The following is a 23,038-nucleotide window of genomic DNA, read 5'->3' on the forward strand; positions in this document are numbered from 1 at the left end:
CCGTGTTGTAAGCGAAGGTTACGTACGGCGGGACGGCATCCCACGTCTTGTGCTCCACATCGATGTACATTGCTAGCATGTCGGCGAGGGTCTTGTTCAGGCGCTCCGTGAGACCGTTCGTCTGCGGGTGGTAGGCAGTTGTCCTCCTGTGGCTTGTCTGGCTGTATTGCAGAATGGCTTGGGTGAGCTCTGCTGTAAAAGCCGTTCCTCTGTCAGTGATGAGCACTCCTGGAGCACCATGTCGCAACAGGATGTTCTCGACGAAAAATTTCGCCACTTCGGCTGTGCTGCCTTTCGGTAGAGCTTTAGTTTCAGCGAAGCGGGTGAGATAGCCCGTCGCCACGACGATCCACTTATTTACGGAAGTTGATGTCACAAGCGGTTCCAGTAAGCCCATCCCGATCTGCTGAAAAGGTCGGTAAGGGGGCTTGATCGGCTGCAGTAATCCCGCTGGCCTTGTCGGTGGTGTCTTGCGTCGCTGACAGTCTCGACATGTATTGACGTAACGGGCTACATCGGCGGTTAGGCGCGGTCAGTAATACCTTTCTTGTATCCTCGACAGCGTCCGGGAGAAACCGATGTGCCCAGCGGTCGGGTCGTCATGTAGGGAGTGCAGTACTTCTGGACGCAGCGCTAACGGAACAACAAGAAGGTAGTTGGCGCGGACTGGTGAGAAGTCCTTCACGAGTATGTTGCTTTGAAGCGTGAACGAAGACAATCCGCGCTTAAATGCCGTAGGGACAACGTCGGTGGGCCCTTCCAAATTATCGACGAGGCCTTCTTGCTCCGGGTCTGCTCGTTGCTGTTCAGCGAAGTCTTCCGCTCTTATTATTCCAAGGAAGGCGGCAGTGGGTCAATGGGGGCGCGTGATAAGCAATCGCCATCCGAGTGTTTTCCTCCGGACTTTTAGGTTACAGTGGTGTCGTATTCTTGCAGTCTGAAGCTCCACCGCGCCGGCCGTTCTGAATGCTCCTTCAAGTTATCTAGCCAACACAACGCGTGATGGTCGCTTACCACTTTGAATGGCCTCCCTTATAGGTAAGGGAGGAATATTGCTGTAAATGATGCCGAGGCATTACTTTTCAGTCGTAGAATAATTGGCTTCCACTTTTGGCTGCGACCGGCTAGCATAAGATATCACCCGTTCAAGTCCGTCTTTCTTCTGGAATAGGACGGCACCGAGGCCTAGGCTACTGGCGTCAGTGTGGATTTCGGTATCGGCGTCCTCGTCGAAGTGTGCAAGTACCGACGGCGACTGCATGCGTCGTTTGAGTTCTTGAAATGCATCGGCCTGCAGTGTTTTCCACTTGAACTCGACATCACATTTGGTTAGATGTGTTAGCGGCTCCGCGATGCGTGAAAAGTCCTTGACAAAGCGCCTGTAGTAGACACACATGGCAAGGAGTCTACGCACTGCCTTCTTGTCGATGGGCTGCGGGAACATTGCGATGGCAGCTGTCTTCTGCGGGTCGGGGTGGACTCCAGATTTGCTGATGACGTGGCCTAGAAACAGAAGCTCATAGTAAGCGAAGCAGCACTTTTCCGGCTTCAGAGTGAGCTCTGGTGACTTGATGGCCTCTAATACTGTCGGAAGCCACCTAAGGTGATCGTCGAAATTTCCGGCGGAGAAAACGACGTTATCAAAGTGAACAAGACACGTCTGTCCCTTGAATCCAGCTAATGCCGTGTGCATGACGCGCTTAAGCGTTGCAGGCGCCGAGCACAGTCCGAATGGCATGACCTTGAACTCGAAAAGGCCGTCTGGAGTGATGAAGGCGGTCTTTTCGCGATCTCTCTCGTCGACTTCTATTTGCCAGTAGCCAGATTTGAGGTCCATCCACGAGAAGTATTTAGCGTTGCAGAGCCGATCCAATGTGTCGTCTATCCGTGGATGGCGGTACACGTCCTTCTTCGTGATCTTGTTCAGTCGACGATAGTCAATGCAGAAGCGTAGGGTGCCGTCCTTTTTCTTCACCAGGACTACAAGAGGTGCCCACGGGCTTTTCGACGGCTGGATGATGTCATCGCGCAGCATTTCGTCGACTTGTCGCCTCATAGCTTCACGTTCTCGCGTCGAAACTCGGTAAGGGCTCTGGCGGAGTGGTCGAGTGCACTCTTCGGTTATTATGCGATGCGTTGCAACTGGTGTTTGTCGAATCCTTGATGACGTCGAAAAGCACTCTTTGTGTCGTCGAAGCAAACTTCTGAGCTGTTGTTTGTTAATCATGGGGAGACTTGGATTTATGTCGAAGTCTGGTTCGGGAACCACGGTCGTCGGGGTAGATGCGGCAGAATCCGGGAGGACAAACGCATTGCTGGTTTCCAGAATTTCCTTGATGTATGCGATCGTCGTACCCTTGTTGATGTGCTTGAACTCCTGGCTGAAGTTTGTCAGCAACACTTTCGTGTTTCCTCCGTGCAGTCGAGCGATTCCTCTTGCGACGCAAATTTCGCGATCGAGCAGTAGACGTTGGTCGCCTTCCATCACGCCTTCTACGTCAGCAGGTGTTTCGGTGCCTACCGAAATAACAATGCTGGAGCGAGGCGGGATGCTCACTTGATCTTCGAGCACACACAAGGCGCGGTCACTAGAAAGGCTCTCCGGCGGTATCGCTTGATCTTCCGACAGCGTTATTGACTTCGACTTCAGGTCGATGATTGCGCCGTGTTGTTTCAGGAAGTCCATGCCGAGAATGACGTCTCGTGAACACAGTTGGAGAATAACGAAGGTGGCAGGGTAAGTCCGGTCGTTAATGGCATTTCTTGCCGTGCATATTCCAGTCGGCGTTATGAGGTGTCCTCCAGCGGTCCGAATTTGAGGGCCTTCCCGTGTAGTCTTAGCTTTCTTCAACTGGGCGGCGATGTGTCCATTTATGACGGAGTAATCAGCCCCTGTGTCAGCAAGGCGGTGACTGCGTGGCCGTCGAGAAGCGTGTCGAGGTCGGTGGTTCTTTGTCTTGCATTACAGTTCGGTCTTGGCGTCGGATCACGGCTGCGTCGCGTTGACCTGTGGCTGGTATGTGACGTCGTCAGGTCGTCTTTCGTCGTCGTATTCGTTGCTTCCACACTTCGTTAGGATGGCGGCATGTCTTTATGTCGTCGAAGTAGTTTCTTCGGCGTCTTTGTCAGCGGCGAAAAATCTTCGTCAGTTTGACGAACACCAACCGCACCTCCATCGGTTGTTGCTTTTAGTTTTCCGGATATGGGCTCGCTGACCGGCCCCGGGCTGGGCCAGTGTATGGTCGGCGCTGCGGCGACAGTAACGGCCTGGTGACGGCGAACGGAACGGTCGTCGAGCGCTCCACTGAGTGGCGGCGAGGTAGTTGGCGATATCGCGAGGTCGTTCGCCAATCGGTGGTCGCGGCGCGTTAACGGCGAACCCTCAGAGTCCCATCTCCCGGTATGAGCATCGGCAGTGGATGTGCCCGGCTTCTCCGCACTGATAGCAATGCGGACGGTTGTCGGGGGCGCGCCAAACGTCAGTCTTCCTTGGAACGCCGCGTGAGGTGACGGGTTAGTGTGCTGCAGGCGGGGGTGGTGGTGGACGACGGAACTGTGTCGTCACTGGGCTCTGCCGCAGGCGTGGAGGGGTAACGTGATGGTGGGCTACATAGCTTTATGTGGCCCCTAGGTAGAAAAGGAAAGGAAAAAGAAAGGAGGGGCAAACCCGCACCACCGTTAAGGTATAACGGGTATAAAACCGAATATGAGTGAAATGAAAAGGGGCCGCCAAGGCAGCCCAAATCAGTTTTAGAGAAAAAGCCAATTGAGAAAAGAAAAGAGGCGGAGGCAAGCCGACAATGAGGCCAAGATGTAGAATAAACAAATACACTGGAATAGAAGGGGGGAGCAGTAAATTAAACTGCCTCCATGGGTCTGCAAGCAGCGGTGTATGTCATCGCTTGCGGCTAAGGCTGCGGCAATTCAGGGGCTGCTCCAAGTTGTTGTTGGAGCTCCTCACGTACGTTGTCGGCAATCGATGCCACTTGAGGCTGTGATGATGGGAACAGCTTCGGTAGCTCCTGCCACACGACCACGCGGATAGTCTCGCGCAGGTAGTCGGTGGCTAGTGACTGATCTCCGGCGTAGTTTGTCGCTTTCGTGCGGCAGTCGAATAGCCGGTTTCGTATGTCGAGTGTCTTCGCGATGCAGGTGGCCTCGCGAAGAAGCTCGTCTACGGTCTTCGCTTGGCTTCGTACCATTACGGCAAAAAGTTCCTCCTTCACACCACGCATGAATAGGCGGACTTCCTTCTCCTCGTTCATTTCAGGGTCGGCGTGGTGGAATAGACAGCTCATTTCCTCCGTGAAATTCGCGGTTGTCTCATTAGGTAGCTGCACCCGGGTTTCTAATAGCGCTTGGGCTCGTTGTCGGCGTACGACTCTTGCGAATGTCAGCAGGAAACCGCTCCGGAACAGTTACCAGATCGTTAAGGTGGCTTCCAGATTCTCGAACCACGTCCTGGCAGCGTCTTCCAATGCGAAAAAGACATGTCGCAGTTTGTCGTCCCTGTTCCAGCTGCTAAATGCAGCGACTCTCTCATACGTCTCAAGCCAGCTTTCCGGGTCCTCGAACGTTGGACCGCGGAACGTCGGAGAATCCCTGGGCTGCTGCAGCACAATGAGGGACGCTGGGGCTGCCATTGGGGTGGACATGGTGGCGATCTTCCCGGTCGTCTCAGGCAAAAGTCCGCGCTCTGGGCAGTCCTTGCAGCCTGTGGCTACCTCGCTGGTTCTTGGCGACGTTGGTGTTGTCCTCCGCGTGCGGGCTTGGGTCACGGCTTTGTGGGGGCGTCCGGTACATGAATGTAAAACACCTCCACCAGATATCACGGGGTAGCGACGTTAAAGAACACAGTAGCAATAATGTGAAAGACAAAACTACACTCTAAGTGCCCGTTCTGCCACACAACGATAATCGTCATCTACCTTGATGCGTTTCTTTCTTTAACGTTGCGAGCCTGGTACTTGCCAGTAACGAACGGCACGCGCGTTATCAGCATGACAGCATTTCCTGTCGGCAATGCTATCATGCTGATAACGCGCGTACCGTTCGTTACTAGAAAGTACCGGGCTCGCAGCGTTAAAGAAAGGAAACGTATCAAGGCAGATGACGATTATAGTTGTGTGGCAGAAGGGGCACTTAGAGTGTAGCTTTTATTTGGTGAACCTGTGCCCACAAAACAGGCTACACATAAAGCACAACGAGAGCGGCGAACACAGTCGGTGATCGTCGAAAATCTGCTTAGCGGGTCAAGCGCGTCGGCTATTATAGATCAGTCGTCGAATGTTCCAGAGTAATCGGTGGGGCAAGCATGCCTTCCACAAATTTCTACGCCATTCGCGTCGTGCATACATGCAATCAGATTACACAAGGTTCGGCGACAACAGACAGCGGATAGAGGCATCGATAACATTCTAGAAACTTCCGATACATTTAGACGCGTCCAGCGCTGAGCGATAAAATTATGTGGATGGTAAAAGCGCTCACCCGTAAAAGATAAACGAGTTCACGGGTCAATATAACAGTGCAACAATTACAAGCCTGCTGAGTTCACAGATACGCGTGCATTATCATCCTTTCGAAACGACATTCCAGAAGTGTACAGTGCTCATGGAACGAAGCGTGACAGGGAGCATTTAGCGTAACCCTGCATATTTGCAAAGTACTCGGGAGTACGAGGTCATGTCGCTAGGAATCTGGTCACCAAAGGTGACACGGACTCCGATCTAACTGCACGTGCCAAAATTACGTCGATGTGGCACGGAGTGCAGCCGGTGGGAACGAAAGTATGCGCATAGCTAGCCCTAATTTGACGCGTTTCATTTCACGTGCACTGTACATTGTGCTTTGTGTGCCCTAAATATTCTCTGGCGCGCAGTGTTGACGTAGTGCAGTCGTCTTTCGTATTTATGCATCATTTGAGCAGAATTTATTTCCTAAACCCGCTTCCCAAAGCCGTAACCGCCGTTGGCGCTCCTTTCAAAGTAGAGATGAACAATTCACGGAACTGATCCGATTGACACCAGCAACTGAATGACACGCAAAGTTCCGCAAGTCCGCTTTGCGCACGTCTCAATTACGTCGCCAAACTAATATGACGAACAGCGGATTGTAATCGTTACAAGGCATCACTGAAGCCATGAGACCAGCCCTGCCGAGCAACAACAAAAAAAAAAAAACTATTTTGCTGACTTTGCAACCAGTAGTACGCCGGCCCACCGACCGCGATGTTAGTAAAATTTTCGCTTTTTAGCCAGACGCGTGAGTCTTTCTTTCACAACAATTTCCTTGAGTTCAGCGAACACCTTTACCACCGTAAAGAAAAATACATAAATGAATAAATAAATAAATAAATATGCGAATTGAAAGAAGTACAGGCGCACGTAAAACAATTTCAGCGACGATTACGATATTCCCTAATGCGAAATTTGAGCGCAGGTGTGTAGGTCTTTTCATATCGCGATATATCCAGGCGAAGAATTTAGAGAGACATGTAGCAGAGCCAGCAATCGTCGAAAATCTGATCTGCGGGTCAAGCTAATCGGCTTTTATACATGACTCGTCGAAGGTCCCAGCGCAATCGCTGGTGCCGCTTGGCTTCCAGAAAGTATGAAACAATTCGTGTCGCGCATACAATCAGATTACAAAACGATAGAAAACAATGTCAGTCGAAACAAGCGCGAACGAGACCAAGCGAACCAAGCGAAGAACAAGGAAGCGCGAGAGAGAGCTGACGCGAGAAGACGATGGTACGGAACTAGCGGTCCAGCTGAGACCAGACGCGAGTACGCATCGAGCGGTCGGGCGGGTCAGCATAAAACCAGCTTCGCGCGCGCACGTCGCCGAAGGGGCCGCTCTCGCTAGTGTCTCCGCCCGCAAGCAGCTAGCCTCTTTCATCTTTCTGTCCGCGTAAACCCTTTCATCTTTCGCAGTTGTGCTCGTTCACTCGGTTACACACATTCGCCACCGACGCTCGCAGCAGGAACGGGCCATTAGGAGCTGCGCTCTACATGCAAGAACGTAAATTTAATTTCGACGCTTCGGCAGCGGTCTGGTCCGGCCTTCATAATGACCCCGGCCGAAACGTTGAAATAAATGATTGTTCGGGATGTTTTTACGTGTGCCTACACTTATTTCAGTTTATTAAACACCGGATCCGAAGAATTCCTTCGCGCACGCACGCACACAGACACACAAACACACACACACACACACACACACACACACACACACACACACACACACACATGCGCAATTGTTTATGGTATCAATATTGTTAAACACTAGAGTGCTGTTCGCTGTCTGTATTCATGTTCCTAGTATCGTTGCTGTAACCTCTTCTGTCCTACATTTGTTCACATATTTGATTGTTTTGTAGACGTTTCACATATTGTATTGCCCTCCTGCTATGCTCTCAGATGAGAGTAGCACTACTGAAAATAAATAAATAAATATACGAGAAGAACGCCGCTTTAACCGAGGGTCCCAATTTTTATTAGTCATGTCATAAGAAGCCAACAAACACTGACACCAAGGACAACATAGGGGAAATTAATTGTGCCTAATAAATGAAATAAACAAACGATGAATTCATGGTAATGAAAGTGGATGAAAAATCAGCTTGTTACCGGTGGGCAACGATCCCACAACGTTTGCATTAGGCGTGCGATGCTCTGCCAATTGAGCTACAGCGGCGCCATGTCCCCATCCACTTTCTATGACATTTATGTTTTGTAGTAGAACTCTCCGAATTAACATATATACCTTAGAAAGTTGAAGGGGAAACGGCGCCGCGGTAGCTTAATTGGTAGAGCATCGCACGCGTAATGCGAAGGTTGTGGGATCGTTCTCCACCGTAGGCAAGTCGTCTTTTCATCCACTTTCATTACCATGAATTCATCGTTTGTTTATTTCATTTATTAGGCACAATTATTTCCCCTATGTTGTCCTTGGTGTCGGTGTTTGTTGGCTTCTTATGACATGACTAATAAAAATCGGGACCATCGGTTAAACCCGCGTTCTTCTCGTATAGTTATTTATTTATTTATTTATTTTCAATAGTGCTACTGAACTGAACAACAAACATACGGAGGGAAACGTCCTGTTGCTCTGAGGTAAGGCGTTCGATGATGGATCGCAAATATGGGTCACGACGCTGCTCGTTGGTGATGCGTGAGAAGTCGGAGATTGACAAAACGCAGGTATCTGTATCGATTTTGGTGCCATCGCCAGCGTTGACAGGATAGCCGGTGAGGCAGTCGGCGTCCTTATGTAGCCGCCTAGATTTGTAGGATGCGGAAAAGGTGTACTCTGGCAGGCGTAAAGCCAAGCGGCAAAGACGGCCTGTTGGGTCTCTGAGTGAGGATGGCCAACATGAAGCATGATGATCTGTCACGATGGTGAAATGCCGACCGAACACGTCAGGGTGGAATTTAGCAATGAACGAAACAAGGGTCAAGCATTCACATTCTGTTATGTAGTTGCGCTCTCTGGTGCTGAAAGAAGACGGCTAGCATACGCGATCACGCGATTGGTGTCCCGCTGTCGTTGGGGAAAGATAGCGCCAATGCCATGGCCGCCGGCATCAGTGTGAACTTCTGTATAGGCATGCGGATCAAAATGACCCAACACGGGTGTATTGATAAGGCGACTGATAAGCGTTGAAAAAGTTGCAGCCTGCTCGGGTGCCCAACGAAAAGTGGTGTCCTTTTTGAGGAGGTCTGTGAGAGGACGAGCGATTTTTGGCAAAGTTCCGGATAAATCACCGAATATAGGAACACTGCCCTAGGAAACTTCGGACATCTGTAGAAGAACGCGGAAGTGGAACCTCACCAACGGCATGAACTTTATGAAGATCAGGCTGGACGTCAGCAGCGTCAACCAAGTATACAAGTACTCGTATTTGGCGGTGGCCGAAATGGCATGTTGCAGAATTGAGCTCAGGCCAGTTCGTCAAAAAAGAGCAAGGATAACTGAGTGTCGGTGGAGGTGGCTCTCAAACGTCGGTGAAAAAACAATGACATCATCAAGTTAGGAAAGGCATGTGGTCCATTTGAATGCGCGCAGAAGAGAGCCAATCATGCGCTCAAAGGTAGCAGGGGCATTGCACAGTCCGAAAGGCATCACTTTAAATTGGTAGAGACCATCTGGGGTGACGAAGGCGGTTTTTCTTTGCGATACCGTTCATCCACTGCTATTTGTCAGTAACCAAAGCGCAAATCAATTGGCGAAAAACATCAGGCAACGTGTACGCATTCCAGCGCGACATCAATACGCGGAAGCATTTGCACGTCCTTTTTGGTAATCTTATTGAGGTGACGCTAACCGATAAAAAATCTCTAGGTGTTGCCCTTCTTTTTAACCAGAACAGGTGTCGCCCACAGACTGCAGGAAGGCTCGATAATATCTTTGGAGAGCATTTTGTCCACCTCCGTTTGGATCGCCTGGCGTTCAGCCGCAGACACACAGTAGGACCTCCGGTGTATAGGAGGAGCGTCACCAGTGTGTATTAGATGGGTGACGACACGGGTTCGACCGACGGGTTTGATTGCCAAAATCAAAGATGACTTCATAGGACATCTGAATGCGGCGAAGGGCGTCGGCGTAAGCAGGTCATAAATCAGTAGCTATCATTGGTGTAAACTTGTCGTTGCCTGAAGTAGGAGGGGCAGAAGCTGCAGCAGTGTCGAATCGTGGTTCGGGCGTTAGAGCAGCTACTCCACAGTCTTCCACAGGGGACAGCACCGCGAGAGATACACCCTCAGGAAGCACTTGCAGCCACGAACCAAAGTTCAGAAGAGGAAGCCACGCTTGATTGTCGACAAGAGTTACAATTGAGCTTGGTAGTGCTATTTGACCGGCCAGGAGGACGTCGCGAAGTGGGTACACCACGTAAGCCGATATGAGGACGTAAGTCGCAGCATCAGCTTGCAGTCGAACAAATTCCGTAGAAGGAAGGTGGGCCTTGTGGTTGTCGGTCGGGTCGGCAATTTAATGGGGCAGTTCAAGGCGAAGGGTGGCGGTTGCACAGGCAATAGTGCTGAATGGGCAGTCAGGAAGTCGATTCCAAGAATCACTTCGCAGGGACACTCGGCCAGTACAGTCAACAAGACCAACACTGGATGGCTGGTAATGGAACACGGGCGGCGCAGATTCCCATCACGGTTGTTGTACTACCATTAGCTACTCGGACGGCAGGCGACTCATCAGGTGTCAGGACTTTACGGAGACGGCTACGAAGGTCTGATCGCATAACAGACTCCTGAGCGCCAGTCTTCATGAGTGCTTGAACGGGTACAGCATCAACAAAAATTTCAGCAAGGTTCGGTCGAGCAGCAGGGTTCAGCAGAGGTTTTGCAGTCCTAGTCGTCAATGCAGCCGCACCTCCGGAGGCTGCATTGCTTAGTTTCCCGAGAAGCGGCCCGCGTAGGACGAGGACGAGGGACGTCGAGGTGTAGGCGAACGGGACTGGCGGCGTTGCGGCGAGGGCGAGCTGCTAGTGGTGTTTCCCCGAGGTGGAAGGCGGCATGATATGGTTCAGAGAGGCGCGACAGATGCCGAGCGTCTCGGTCGAAGCGGCAATCAGCATATGGTCGAGGCGAGGAGTACCAGCACCTGCTACGGCGGTGGCGGGAGATTTAACTGACCCGGAAGCAAGCAAAGCAAATTTGCCTGTCATCCGGTATTCGCCACTCAGAGGGGTTCCAATATCCATTCCGGAACGACTGTCGAGGCGCAGCAGAGGCAATGACAGGAGCGGTAGGGGTGGGAAATGGCGGACGGCAGACTGGATATCCTTGTTTGCAATTTCTTGGCCCACAACAGCATGAATGAGCGAGATGGTCATGTTGTCATGCGTATGGGGGCAGTGAGAACTTCCAGCCGTAGCCTCAAGTTCGCGACGGATGACCTGCGTCAAGCTTGGCGTTGTAGGCGAATGTGACGCTGGAGGGTCATTGCAAGGGTAGTGGCAAATGTGTCCGGAAGTCGGTCGAAGCGTTGTACGATGTGTTCGCTCTACGCTTGCTTAAAATCCCGGCATCCCTTAATGATATACTCAACGGTTGAGCAGTTCCTGCAAAGCAGGAGGTTGAACACATCATCCGCGATGCCCTTCAAGATGTGTCCGATCTTGTCCGCCTCCAGCATGTCCGCGTCCGCTTTGCGGCAGAGAGCCAGAATGTCCTAAATATACGCGACGTATGATTCAGTTGACGTCGGGGCACGAGATGCTAGCTCTAGCTTGGCCTCCATTTGACGTCCCACAGGTCTTCTGAATAGATCGCGTAGCTTTTTATTGCAGGAGTCCCAGCTTCTAATGTCGACTTCATGCGTCTCGAACCGTTCCTTCGTGGTTCGTCTCAAGTAAAAAATCACGTTGGCCAGCAAAAGTGTGGTATCCTACTTGTTGTGCTTATCGACGCGTTCATACGACGTCAGCCAGTCTTCGACGTCGACCTTGCTAGTGCCGCTGAAGATTCTCGGGTGACGTAGCTGGGTTAGCACTACTTTCGCTGCTGTCTGAGCGGCGGAGCCAGCGTCAGCGGCAGAGAGAGAGAGAGAAAAAACTTTATTTTCATGTTCGGTGGTAACGTGGAAAGGCCCTCAGTCCAGAGCCTCGCTTGCGGCATTCTTCAATGCAGCACTGATAAACGCCGCAAGGTACCGTTGGTCGTCGGCGCTGGCTGACTGACCTGATGCGGCCGTTTAAGCTTGGAGAGGACATTGGTTTGTTCCTGGTTAACTTTGAGCGAATGCGCGAGAAGCAGAGGTTCTCTCGGGAAACGTGGCCACAGCGCTTGCTCACTTTGTTACCCGGCGAGGCAGCCGACGTAGTCGCTAGCTTGAATAGAGAAGAGGCAGAGGATTTCGACAAAGTGAAGTCGAGTCTGCTAAAAAAGTACAGGCTGTCAGCGGAGGCGTTCCGTCGGAAGTTTCGGGAAAATGAGAAAGGCAGAAGTGAGTCATATACAGAGTTTGCGTACAGGCTTATGTCAAATATGCAGGAGTGGCTCAAAGAAGTGAAAGCGTTTGGTGACCACGAGAAAGTTCTGCAGTGTTTCGGGCTGGAACGGTTTTATAGTCGGTTACCTGAGAACGTGCGGTACTGGGTCTTGGATAGGCCAGACGTTAGTACGGTGGCTAGAGCCGCTGAGCTAGCCGAAGAGTTTGTGACGCGTCGGGCTCGCGGAGCTAATGACGGTCAAAAGGGTGAATGTGGCTCCAAGTTTGAGAGGCCGAAGTTCACACCCATGAGAGCAAGGGGGGACACACGTAGTGCGGATGCGAGTGAAAGCAGTCCGACCGAACCTAAGGAGACGGCGGCAGCCGAAGCGGAACGCAGAAAGCGGTTCTAGACGAGGCAAGCGCGCGTGTGTTATTCGTGCCAGAAGCCGGTTTACTTTTCGGCGCAGTGTCCAGAAACAAAACAAAAGTCGTGTTTTTGTCATTATGCAGCACTGACGAGAACATGAAGCTTCTCGAACCTTACATGCGAGACCTCCTCGTGAACGGGAAAGAGTGCCGAGTGCTTCGCGATTCCGCAGCTACAATGGATGTAGTTCACCCCTCTTACGTAGAACCCGATATGTTCACGGGCGAATGTGCATGAATCAAGCAAGCCGTGGAAGCTCATAGCGTGTGTCTGCCTGCAGCAAAAGTGCTTATTGAAGGACCTTTCGGAGCACTTTAGACGGAGGCCGCAGTGTCATCTATGCTGCCCCCCCTGTACCCCTACCTATTTTCGAACAGGTCCGATCACCTCCTGCGCGAGAAGGGGCTTTTGTTTGGTGAGGCTAGCGTTCAGGCCTTAACCAGATCGAAGGTTCGGGAGCTCGCTGCAAAGGCGGTAGTTGCGGGGCCGACGTTGTCGAACAATGAGAAAGGGTCGGAGGCGCAGCAAGCTGATATTCAGAGCACGTCGGAACTGAATAAAATTAAGCCTGTAGCGTTGAAGGCACCAGATACTGGAGAGGAAATGCCCGACACGGGAAAGTTAGAAGAGCTGTCTGCAGATTTGCTCATCGCGCCTACGTCAGACGGACTTAATAGGTTGCTAAAAGTCAGCCGGTCGGCTTTGATAGCCGAGCAAAAAAAGGATGGCAGCCTAGAAAACATACGCTGCATTGTCACGGAAGGTATCGCCAAGAAAAATGCTCGTTTTGTGGAAAGAGGTGGGGTCCTGTACCGGAAGTATCTATACCGCAGGGGAGTGGAGTTCGATCAGCTGATCGTGCCTCAGTGCTACCGTCAGGATCTGTTGCGCTTGTCGCATGGGGGTTCGTGGTCCGGACACCTAGGAGTTAAGAAAACTAAGGACCGTCTCTTGCAAGAGAACTATTGGCCAGGGTGTTTTCGGGACGCAGACCACTTTGTGAGGACATGTGACACCTGTCAGCGGGTGGGCAAACCACGGGACAAATCGAGGGCGCCGTTGAAGTTGGTACCTATCATTACGGAGCCTTTTAGACGGCTCATTATTGATACAGTGGGACCTCTGCCAGTAACTACCACGGGGTACAGACAAATTTTGACTGTGATTTGCCCAGCGCCAAAGTTCCCTGAAGCAGTGCCGCTTAAAGAATTCAGCTCAGTGGAGATATTCAATGCACTACTATACATATTTGCGCGTGTTGGTTTTCCTGCGGAAATCCAATCAGATCAGGGCACAGTGTTTACTAGCGCTTTGACGACGACTTTTCTCGAAAAGTGTGGGGTAAAGCTGTTATACAGCTCAGTGTACCACCCACAGTAGAATTCCGTTGAGAAGCTCCACTCCGTCATGAAGCGCGTGTTGAGAGCATTTTGTTTTGAACAACAAACTGACTGGGAGCTGTGTCTGCCTGGGGTGAAGTTTGCATTAAGGACCGCGCCGTATTCGGCTACAGGGTTTTCGCCAGCTGAGCTGGTGTACGGTCGCTCGCTGCGATCTCCGCTTCGCATGCTTCGAGAGGGATCACTGCCCTCTCCTATGGCTGCAGACCATCTCTTCCACAAATGGCCGCCTCCTGCGCTGGAGCCTCGCTTTGCAACAATATTCCTTTGAGGTGCGTTACAAAAGGGGGAGTCTCAACGGTAACGCCGATGGCTTAAGTCGAAGCCTCTAACGTAGGAATCAGCCTCAGAGTTGTTTGTTACGGATGTTTTTCTTCCTGAGGCAGGATTTTTAACATATTGCTTTTGTTTAGTGTTTCAAAGTGATGACGTGCTTTCTAGTGCAATTTTCCAATTTGTGGACGCGTTCTGGGTGCTGCTAGACTGCTGTAAGGAACTAGGCAGTAGTATAAAAGGGGAAAGAGCCTGGCAGGGCTTAGTGAGGGTTGTGTCGTGCTTGCTGACTGAGCGGTTGAGTTTCGGCGTAGTTCTAACGCTTGCTGGGAACGAGAACAAAAATGGCAACTCTCCCGAAGTCACTTTGCAGTGTCCTGTGTGAACCTGAACGTGAGAACGAGGCCTTCTCTGTGCGCTGCGCTCAAGAAACGCCGAAGGACGACCGACTTAGGTTATGAGCATCATCGAGCGACATCCCTCCGGACAGCGGATGCAGTCCCCTGACCATCGGGATCTCCTTCCCCCGGCGGGGCGGTCTGTTACGTTTCGCCTACGACGCGCGGTATAGCCGGCGCGGATGCAACGGACGCCGGGGCTTCGTTCAAAGCGGCGGACATTTTGGCCCGTTCAGCGCCGCCGCAACGCCTCCCCGCCAAGCGCGTCCAGGCATGTTTCAATGCCACGTGTCTTCAAGTGTGCGTGTGTGTGTGTGCATGTTGGTGCCCACGCTTGTCAAAGCGCGGCAGCCGGAGAGAGGAGCTCCCCAAGTGTGAAGCGAGGAGGTCTGACCGGCGCCGGCCCGGCGGATGCGTCACCTTCTTGTCTCAACGTGTCTCTCAGCGTGTCCGTGCCCCGCCGTCATGTGACCTCATCCCGAGACGTTCCTTCCTGCCCTCACCTCCGAGAGTATAAAAGCAGCTGCCCCCGAACGCCAAGGGAGAGGCTCCGATTTCTTCTGTCGAGTAACGTGCTCTCCCGTCTCTCCACTTCGGTCGACCTGACGGGCCGCTCTTTTGCGATGCTAGAATGAACAAGTTGTTTTGTTAGCAGTCGACTCATGCTTTGCCAGGACCTTCGGATGCTTCCAGTTGTGCCCCAGGCCGCCAGGCCAACGCTACCCTTGGGGCTTGCGAACCATTTGCAACAACTCGTGCCAGCGGTGCGATTGCAACACACTTCAACCTCCTCTTCCCCTCACAACTCCTTTGTCCACAGCGGCACAAACTCGCACGCGACAACATATATATATATATATATATATATATATATATATATATATATATATATATATATATATATATATATATATATATATATACAGGGTGATAATTTTAGCTTCTATAAAATTCTAAAGAGCCTGTTGCCGATAACATGATTCTAGTCCTTGAGCTCGTTTATTCAGAAAGGCGGACATTACTTGCACGAGAAATCAAAATACATACAGATAATTAACAAAAATCTAATTATACTTTAACTAAGTTTACTACAACAGATATCGCAATTTACGAATTGCAGCCTGTAAGTTTGTGCTAACTTGGAATGAATTTCCAGAGTGAAACCACTTTAGAGATATGCCCCATCAAACTTGCCGCAGAAATGCACTATTGTTCCACTTACTTTTTTACCAAAACGCTCTTTCATGCATTGAAGCACAAAAGTAACTGGAAATGCCCGTGTGTTTTGTTCCACGATTGGGGAAATAATATCGCGCAACTGGTGTCATCCTGGAGGTTAGTTTCATGTGAATACGTCTTGCAAGCTTACCGGCTACAATTGGTAAATTCCAGCATGTGACGTAAAGTAATTACCTATGCAGTTAATTATTTATTAACCCTGTACATAGAAGGAACGTAATCACAATGACACGCCTCAGCGTTAGTTGCGTAGCTGCATAACCCTGAACCAACCGCTTCGCTAACATAGTTTCCATCAAGTTCTTAAGCCACTGAAGTATTAAAATAAGCTGTAAGGCACCCCTGAAACTGTCTTGTATGGGCTTTTCTTCCTGAAATGTTGGTTACTAATTTTTACGTTCTCGTCACTTCGCCTCATCAGTGTTAATAAATTCGCGGTTGCTACGTGTGGGTTTGTGCACATGAAACACTATGGTTTCGTCATTTCATGAACTTCCCGAAAATACCATAGCTCTTGTTTTGTGTGTGTTGATCTGCTGGTAAGCGAGCCTCTGCCGCTATACAGCCTTGACTTACCAGCGACTCCTTTTGCCTCCAGAGGTAACCTGTCGGGCACGAGTAGCGACCCTTTCTTGTGCCAACCACGATGATGTGGACGCTGGAGCAAAGCACGCAAAAGGTAGTTGCGCAATGATACTGAGGTGGAGCGCACATGTTGCATTGGAACGAAAACTATAATTGCGATGAAAGTTCGTATGCGTTCAAAGCAAGCGAAAACACGTTAAACTTAGGCAGCCTTAATCGAGCTGATTTGTGCAATGACTAACACCAAAGGACTCTGCTAGCCATGGATCGGCAAAGTAAAGGGTAGTCACAAAGACTCACTCACAAAATATATTCTCTGCTTAGGGTTTGGTCAGTCTAACACTAATCAAATTTGTGCTGCGAAAATTCAATGAGAAAATGTAGACCGACATGAAAAAATTCGGGTACAGATTTCTGTTGCTCAATACGTGCTATATAAAAGTGTCGTTCTGAGCGTAAAAGAAGCCCGCAAATGCACGCAAAATTGGCGCGCATCTGGCTGCTCCAGGTGCGTTGCCTGTGTTCGCGGGCTTCTTTCACGCTCAGAAAAACTTTTCGGTAGCACTTATTGACCAAGAGAAAGCTGTATCGGAAATTTTTCATATCCCTCTACAGTTTTCTCATGGACACGTTTCGTCTAATTATAATATTTGAAATGCTGATTAATTAGGTCTAATTATCTAATCAGGCGGAATTAAAGAATTGAGTATCTACCAGCGACGGCAAACAACATTATATTTGTTCTGTCGAGCTACGTGGCATTTGCATCATTTTAAACTCTGGCCTAAATTAGCTGGGACACCCTGTATACAAATCTACATGACCGAGTTTTACAGAAATGGCTCCATCACTCCAGGAGCACACTACATGCTAAAGTCTTTGCATGTCCAAGCGTCCTCCATAGCAGTCCAAATCCGCTTTTTAAAGCGAGAGCTTTATTGGCCCGAATTTGGGATTTCGCCATGGCGGTGCTCCGAGGAGGCACATGACGTCATAACGCGCGCCTCGCCGCGGATATTTCTCTTATCTCGCGCCCTAGTCACTACTGCGCATGCACCACTAGTAGCACCGAGCCACAGGTGTTCTGCCGCTGCGCTGCGCCGCGCATGTCCGCGCCGCCGTTTGGTATGACGTCACACCGCGTTCCTGGTCGTTGCGTGCGCCGCAACCACAGTTGAGGCGGCAGTATGGACGGCGACAATTCTGATAATCACTATGAGGCTTGGAATCGACATCGGAACGAGATGAGGAGGAAACGCATCGCCCAGGAAACAGACGAACAGCGCGCCGAATGACTGGCTAAACACCGCAACATAGCTAGACAACCAGACTAACCTGGACTTGAAGTCAATATTAACCAAGGGTAACCATGCTATGCCTTAGCTTTCGCTACGTATATCGTGGCATAGCCGAGCTAAGTCACTGCCAATTTTTTATCCCTTTTATCTACCCCTTTCACTCGTCGAGGGAATTCACTTCTCTCCATGGCCAAACACAAACGCCGAACTGTTCTCATTATCCCTCCCCCAACGTCCCATCGTTCCGCCGGATTCCCGCCTCCAACGTTGCACCATCTCTACCGCATATGAGGAAACCACGTGGCAAACTGTGAACCTGATGTTGATGCCGTTCCCATGAGAGTCCTCGAAAATGACCGCTTTCATCAATTAGTGGTTTCTTCGGGACAGTCAATCTGTGAGGATCGGGAGACTAGCCTTCGTGGTAATCGGAGGGTGGCACGACCATCTTGAAATGAGCTGTCATTCTTCACGCGTCGCCGTCGGCGCCAGGTCAAGTCCTAGTCCGGACGGGCACTCGACTCGCCTGCCAGCTTTGGGCGGTCGAAAAGCCGATGGTACGGAACATAATTGCTCATCCGTAAGTTTCAGGTAACGTTGATTTAGTGGCCTTTAGAAAACAACGAAACGTGAATAACACTCCCCTGCTCCACGCTTGCTGGTGAACCACGCTTTGTTCTGAGGGATCGCCAGGCAGAAAATGCTCTGTTACACCCATTGTCTAAGCGAGCTGGCCCTGAAGTCAAAGTTATTAATGTAGTTTTTTGTCCCATGTAAAATGCTGACTCTGGCGGACACAGGAATTAGTTTCGGCGCCCCTGACGACTGCAGAAGAGCCCTAATGTGGCCGGACAAGGCAGCCTGAACAAATGCAAGGTGTGCCGACAGATGGGAGCTCAAGTTTAAGCTGCATAGCGCAAAGAAAATCTTGTTCTCACCGTACGTCGCACTACCGTGAACGCGGGTGTGAGCCAATTTCGTCAGACGGCTCAGTTTGTCGCGAGGGACGGGAGCGCGGCTGGCTAAGGCAGACATAATCTAGTAATGCGTCCCTGAGGAACAAAAATACTGACTTTGTTTTCGGCACCATCCAACCTCGGCAGCTCGGTATCGCCTTGCACCATCGTCCCTTCCCCGCACGTAACGCGATAACATTCGAGAGATGGTGAAAGATAGGAGAGTGTGTCACGGCTGCTGCGGTGCGGTGATGAGGCCGCCACATCACTTCCCCTCTTAGCGAGTTAGTGAACATATACAGAATTGATTATATTCAAAGGCCTTTCGCTGAAGCATCAAAGTTCCAAAGGACTGGGTGCCCTGGGAGGGTGTTCACTGTGTGTCGTGGTGACTTCACGTGTTTGCACTGCTTGAGCCTTAGCGGATGATGTGACAGATGCCGGAACAGGTAAAAAGGCGTCTGCGTCCTCGATGTGCGCCGGCTTCAGCCAATCGAGGGGTACTACTCGTGATGAATGCGCACGTCGATCGTGAAGTGCTTCTCGCTTCGTTGTAGCACTGGGACCGGCCCGTCATACGGTGGTTGAAGAGGCCGATGAACGGCGACGAGGCGTACGAATACGTGTGTACACGAGGCGAGTTCTGATGGTACGTGCACCGCACGCGGCGCTGCCCGTCGCGGTTGGGTAGCAAGAAGATTGCTCATTACGACTCATAGCCTTAAGTGGGTAGTCCGCGGTGCCTTGTAAGCGCCTTTCAGAGTGGCCATCAAGAATTCTCCTGGGAGGCGGAGTGTTCCGTAGACCAATTCGGCCGCGCTGTAGCCGATGTCTGTCTTGACAGCTGTCCGGACTCCCAAGAGAATCAGTGGCAGCGCTTCCGTCCGTCTGCGCTCGTCTGTTGCAGCAAGCGCAGTCTTCAGCTTGCGATGAAAACGCTGCGTCATGCCGTTGTTTTTCGGGTGGTAGGCAGTTGTTCTGATGCTTGAAGCACCGATAAAAGCTTGATGCTGGCAAAGAGTGCAAATTCGAACTGGCTTCCATGGCCCGTCGTTATTAATGAAGGTGCACCGAAACGAGCAATCCTGTGGTGCAAAAAGGCTTAGGCAACGGTGTCAGCGGTGATGCCTACCATAGGTACGGCCTCTAGCCAGCGCGTGAATCTGCCGAGGCATGTCAGCAAATACATATGTTCTTGGCAAGGCGGTAGTGGTCCGACAATATCGAGGTGAACATGGTCGAAGAGTGCGTCCGGAGGCGCGAGCTTTGCCAACGGCACCACAGTATGGCGATGAATTTTGGCGCACTGACACGACATGCATCATTCCCGATTGGTACCTGGTCAAATCAACATTGCTGTGAGCAACTTTTGCGTAGCTTTTATTCCTCGATTGGATAGCTTGTGAATCGAGAGGAATACACAACAACGTAGACAGGCGGGCGTGAAGGGGCGTGGGTTGCCTGTAGAGGTGTCGCAGCAACTTTGGCCGTCTGATCCAGGAATCTGCATCCATAGCAGCTTGAGAGCGGTTTTTATCCAGAGGAGGCTTTTTAGCTCGGTGTCTTCAACCTGAGCTACCACCTGTGTATCGAAGGTAATTCCCTCAGGAGCGTTGACAGCATTTATGGCACTCCGCCAAAGGGCGTCGGCCACGATATTGTCGCTTCCCTTTACGTGGCGGTAGTCTGTCGCAAATTCGGAGATGTATGCCAGTTGGCGAAGTTCACACGTTGTGTGCTTGCCACTGTCTGAGCGGAGAGAGCGAAAAGCCAGGTCAGAGGGTAATGGTCGGTCAAAATGAAAAACTCGACGCCTTCCAGAAAATAATGGAAGTTGCGTATGCTATAGTAGACGGCTAGCAGCTGGCGCCCGAAGTTGCTGTAGCGGTGCTCAGTAGCTGCGAGCTTCCTTGAGAAAAACGCAGTTGGGTGCCATGTACCGTTGCTGAGTTGCTGCCACACGGCACCGACAGCTGTGTCCGAAGCGTCCCTTGTAAAACACTATGGAATACCTGGTCGGCTGTACGCCAGGAGAGCCGCATTAGCCAAGGCCTGCTTGTTTTATGGGAAAGCGTTCTTCGCTTCTATGCCCCAAGGCAGGTTGCTTGAGAAGCCTTCCGCTGTCTTCAGTAGTCTATGAAGTGGCTCTGTGATTTGGGCCCACTTAGGCACAAAGCGACGGTAGAAGTTTATCAATCCTACAAATTAACGTAGCTGACGCTTCGTGTGGTTGTAGGAAGTCATGTATTACTTGCACTTTAGATGCGTTCGGCCGTACTACGGATTAGGAGATGACATGGCCCAAGAATTATAACTCGGGTACTCAGTGTCCACTCTTGGCCGCGTTAAGGATAACGCGTGCTCGAATATATGCCGAAAAACAGTGCGTAAGTGCTCTTCGTGCTCTTCCGGGGTGTTCCTGGCGATGAGCAAGTCGTCCAGGTAGCTGTGACAAAAATTGAGGCCTGGTCGAACGCCGTCGATGAACCTTTGGAACGTCTGACCTGCGTTGCGATGGCAGAATGGCATGCGCAGTAATTCGAAAAGCCCGAAAGGCGTAACGATGGCTGTATTCGGGAATTATTCTGGTGCCACAGGTATTGGGTGGTAAGCTCGCACGAGATCAGTTGTCGAAAAAAATTGTGGCGCCATTCAGAACTGCCAGTATGTCGTGGGTATGTGGTACAGGATATCTGTCGGGCGTCCTAACATTGTTCAGCGCCCGGTAGTCCCCGCACGCACGCCAGTCCCCCGATGACGGCTTATCAACCGTGTGGAGGGGAGATGCCCAAGTACAGGAAGAAGATTGGATGACACCCAACTACCACATATGGTCAAATTCCTGCCGTGCCACTAGTAGTTTTTCAGGCGATAGTCGACGGAGCCGGGCGTGCACCGGTGGTCCTGCGGTGTTGATGTGGTGGAACAGGTCATGTGTCACAGGGGATCCGATTTGGCATCGATGCGTCAGGACTGAATATTCGTTCAATATGGAAGCGAAGCGAGGAGTGCCAGTGGGTCTGAACAACGTAGGGCTGAGTGGCGAATGTCTTGAGGGCTTGCCTCTTACCTCACTGTGTGAGACAGGGTCTTGTAATATTCGGTTATGCACCTCGACTAAGAGACCGAAGTAGCGCAGAAAATCCGCCCCTAGGATAGCGAATTTCATGTCGGCCACTATGAAAATCCAGCAAAGTGTTCACTGCAGGGAGCGGTATCCGTACTTGACAATGGTGGTGTTGTTTACCGCTTGTAGAGGCGATGTGTTCGGGCGCTAGCGGTTCGTGGGCCAGGCTGGAACTAAGCTTATTTTGGCACCTGTATCGACGAGAAGCACATGCCGGTGTAGCGGTCAATTAGGAAGAAGACGGATGAACGCCGTCGTTGTGTGGAAGGGGCACTGGTTGCCCTCAGTGCTTGCCAGCGGCGCTTCCCGCGAGCTCTCAAGGCGGTAAAGATTTGCGTGCGGCATTGACAAATTTGTGGTGCTACGAACATACATTTTGGTGCTTGTTAGGCAACTGCGAAGCACTCTGACACATTAAACGTGACGCTGTCTGGAGAGCGGTCACGGAGTCCGATAGGCGCGGAATTTCGTACTTCATTTCTTGAAGCTGCTCGCATAGAGATGGTTCGCTTGTGACGGTTGCGATAGATGTGGGAGCTGCCACCATGAGCTTGTCTGCCAGCTCGGCCAGCATGCATAGGTATGTTTCATTGGAGGCAGAAGTAACCATTCTAATATTCGGGGAAATTCTTTGTGGAAATATCTCTCGCAGGAATGTACTATCGAGACCATCCACCGTTTCCCAGTGTTGCCCAACGGCTAGCTGGGCGTGTGGTCACCGAGGTGGGATTGCTGGAGCAGCTGTTGCAGCCATTGGTTCTCAGGGGGCGTGACCTGGTGCAAGATGGTGCAAGATGGGAGAGGGAGTCTCGGCTGGCTGCGGTGCAGCCATGACGCCGCCACAAGTTGTTTTTTAGCATGGTGCTGAACTAACACGAGACATAGTGGAAGCTTCGGAAAAATCATCCAGAGAAATTGCGACACGGTGTGTTAGCCAACCGTCACTGACTCTTGTCAAGAATGAAGTGAATCTGCTGAAAAAAGAAATCCGTTTTATCTTGACGGAATGTCTTGCCCGCGCATGCTCGCCTGTGTTTTGTTTCTCTTGTTTTACTTGTCCACTCATGCGTCTATTAAATTTCAGCTAGAAATCAGCGCTTGTCCTGACCTTTCTTCACCTCGTGGCCGCGTTTCTTTCTTTTTTTCTGTGCTAAGCAGCTCCAGCACGAAGTCATACAAGCTCACCCAAGCCTCTAAGCCGATGAGTTGTCTGTGATCAGATGAACGTGCCTTGTGTCCTGTTATTTAGTCCTGCTTCTAGCTCTGTTTTTTCTTAAAACTCAGTTTAGCTATACGATAAAGTCCACTGGCTCCCCGACTATAAGGCTCCTTCGAAGGGACCATGACACGACGTTTCAGATCCTAAATTATGCATCTCAAGTTCAA

General features: G+C 51.0%; 1 long non-coding RNA gene across 1 annotated transcript in view; it reads left to right on the forward strand.

Annotated features, from left to right (window-relative positions):
- The window catches only part of LOC142558050 (uncharacterized), a 73,280-nt gene extending 50,534 nt beyond the window's left edge, over positions 1 to 22,746 (forward strand). The window contains exon 2 of the long non-coding RNA XR_012822937.1: positions 22,305 to 22,746. This is a non-coding gene — a long non-coding RNA (uncharacterized LOC142558050). The remainder of the gene's footprint in view (positions 1 to 22,304) is intronic.
- Positions 22,747 to 23,038: the final 292 nt, after the last annotated feature.

The sequence above is a fragment of the Dermacentor variabilis genome, chromosome 9, assembly GCF_050947875.1.
Source record: "Dermacentor variabilis isolate Ectoservices chromosome 9, ASM5094787v1, whole genome shotgun sequence".
NCBI lineage: Eukaryota > Metazoa > Arthropoda > Arachnida > Ixodida > Ixodidae > Dermacentor > Dermacentor variabilis.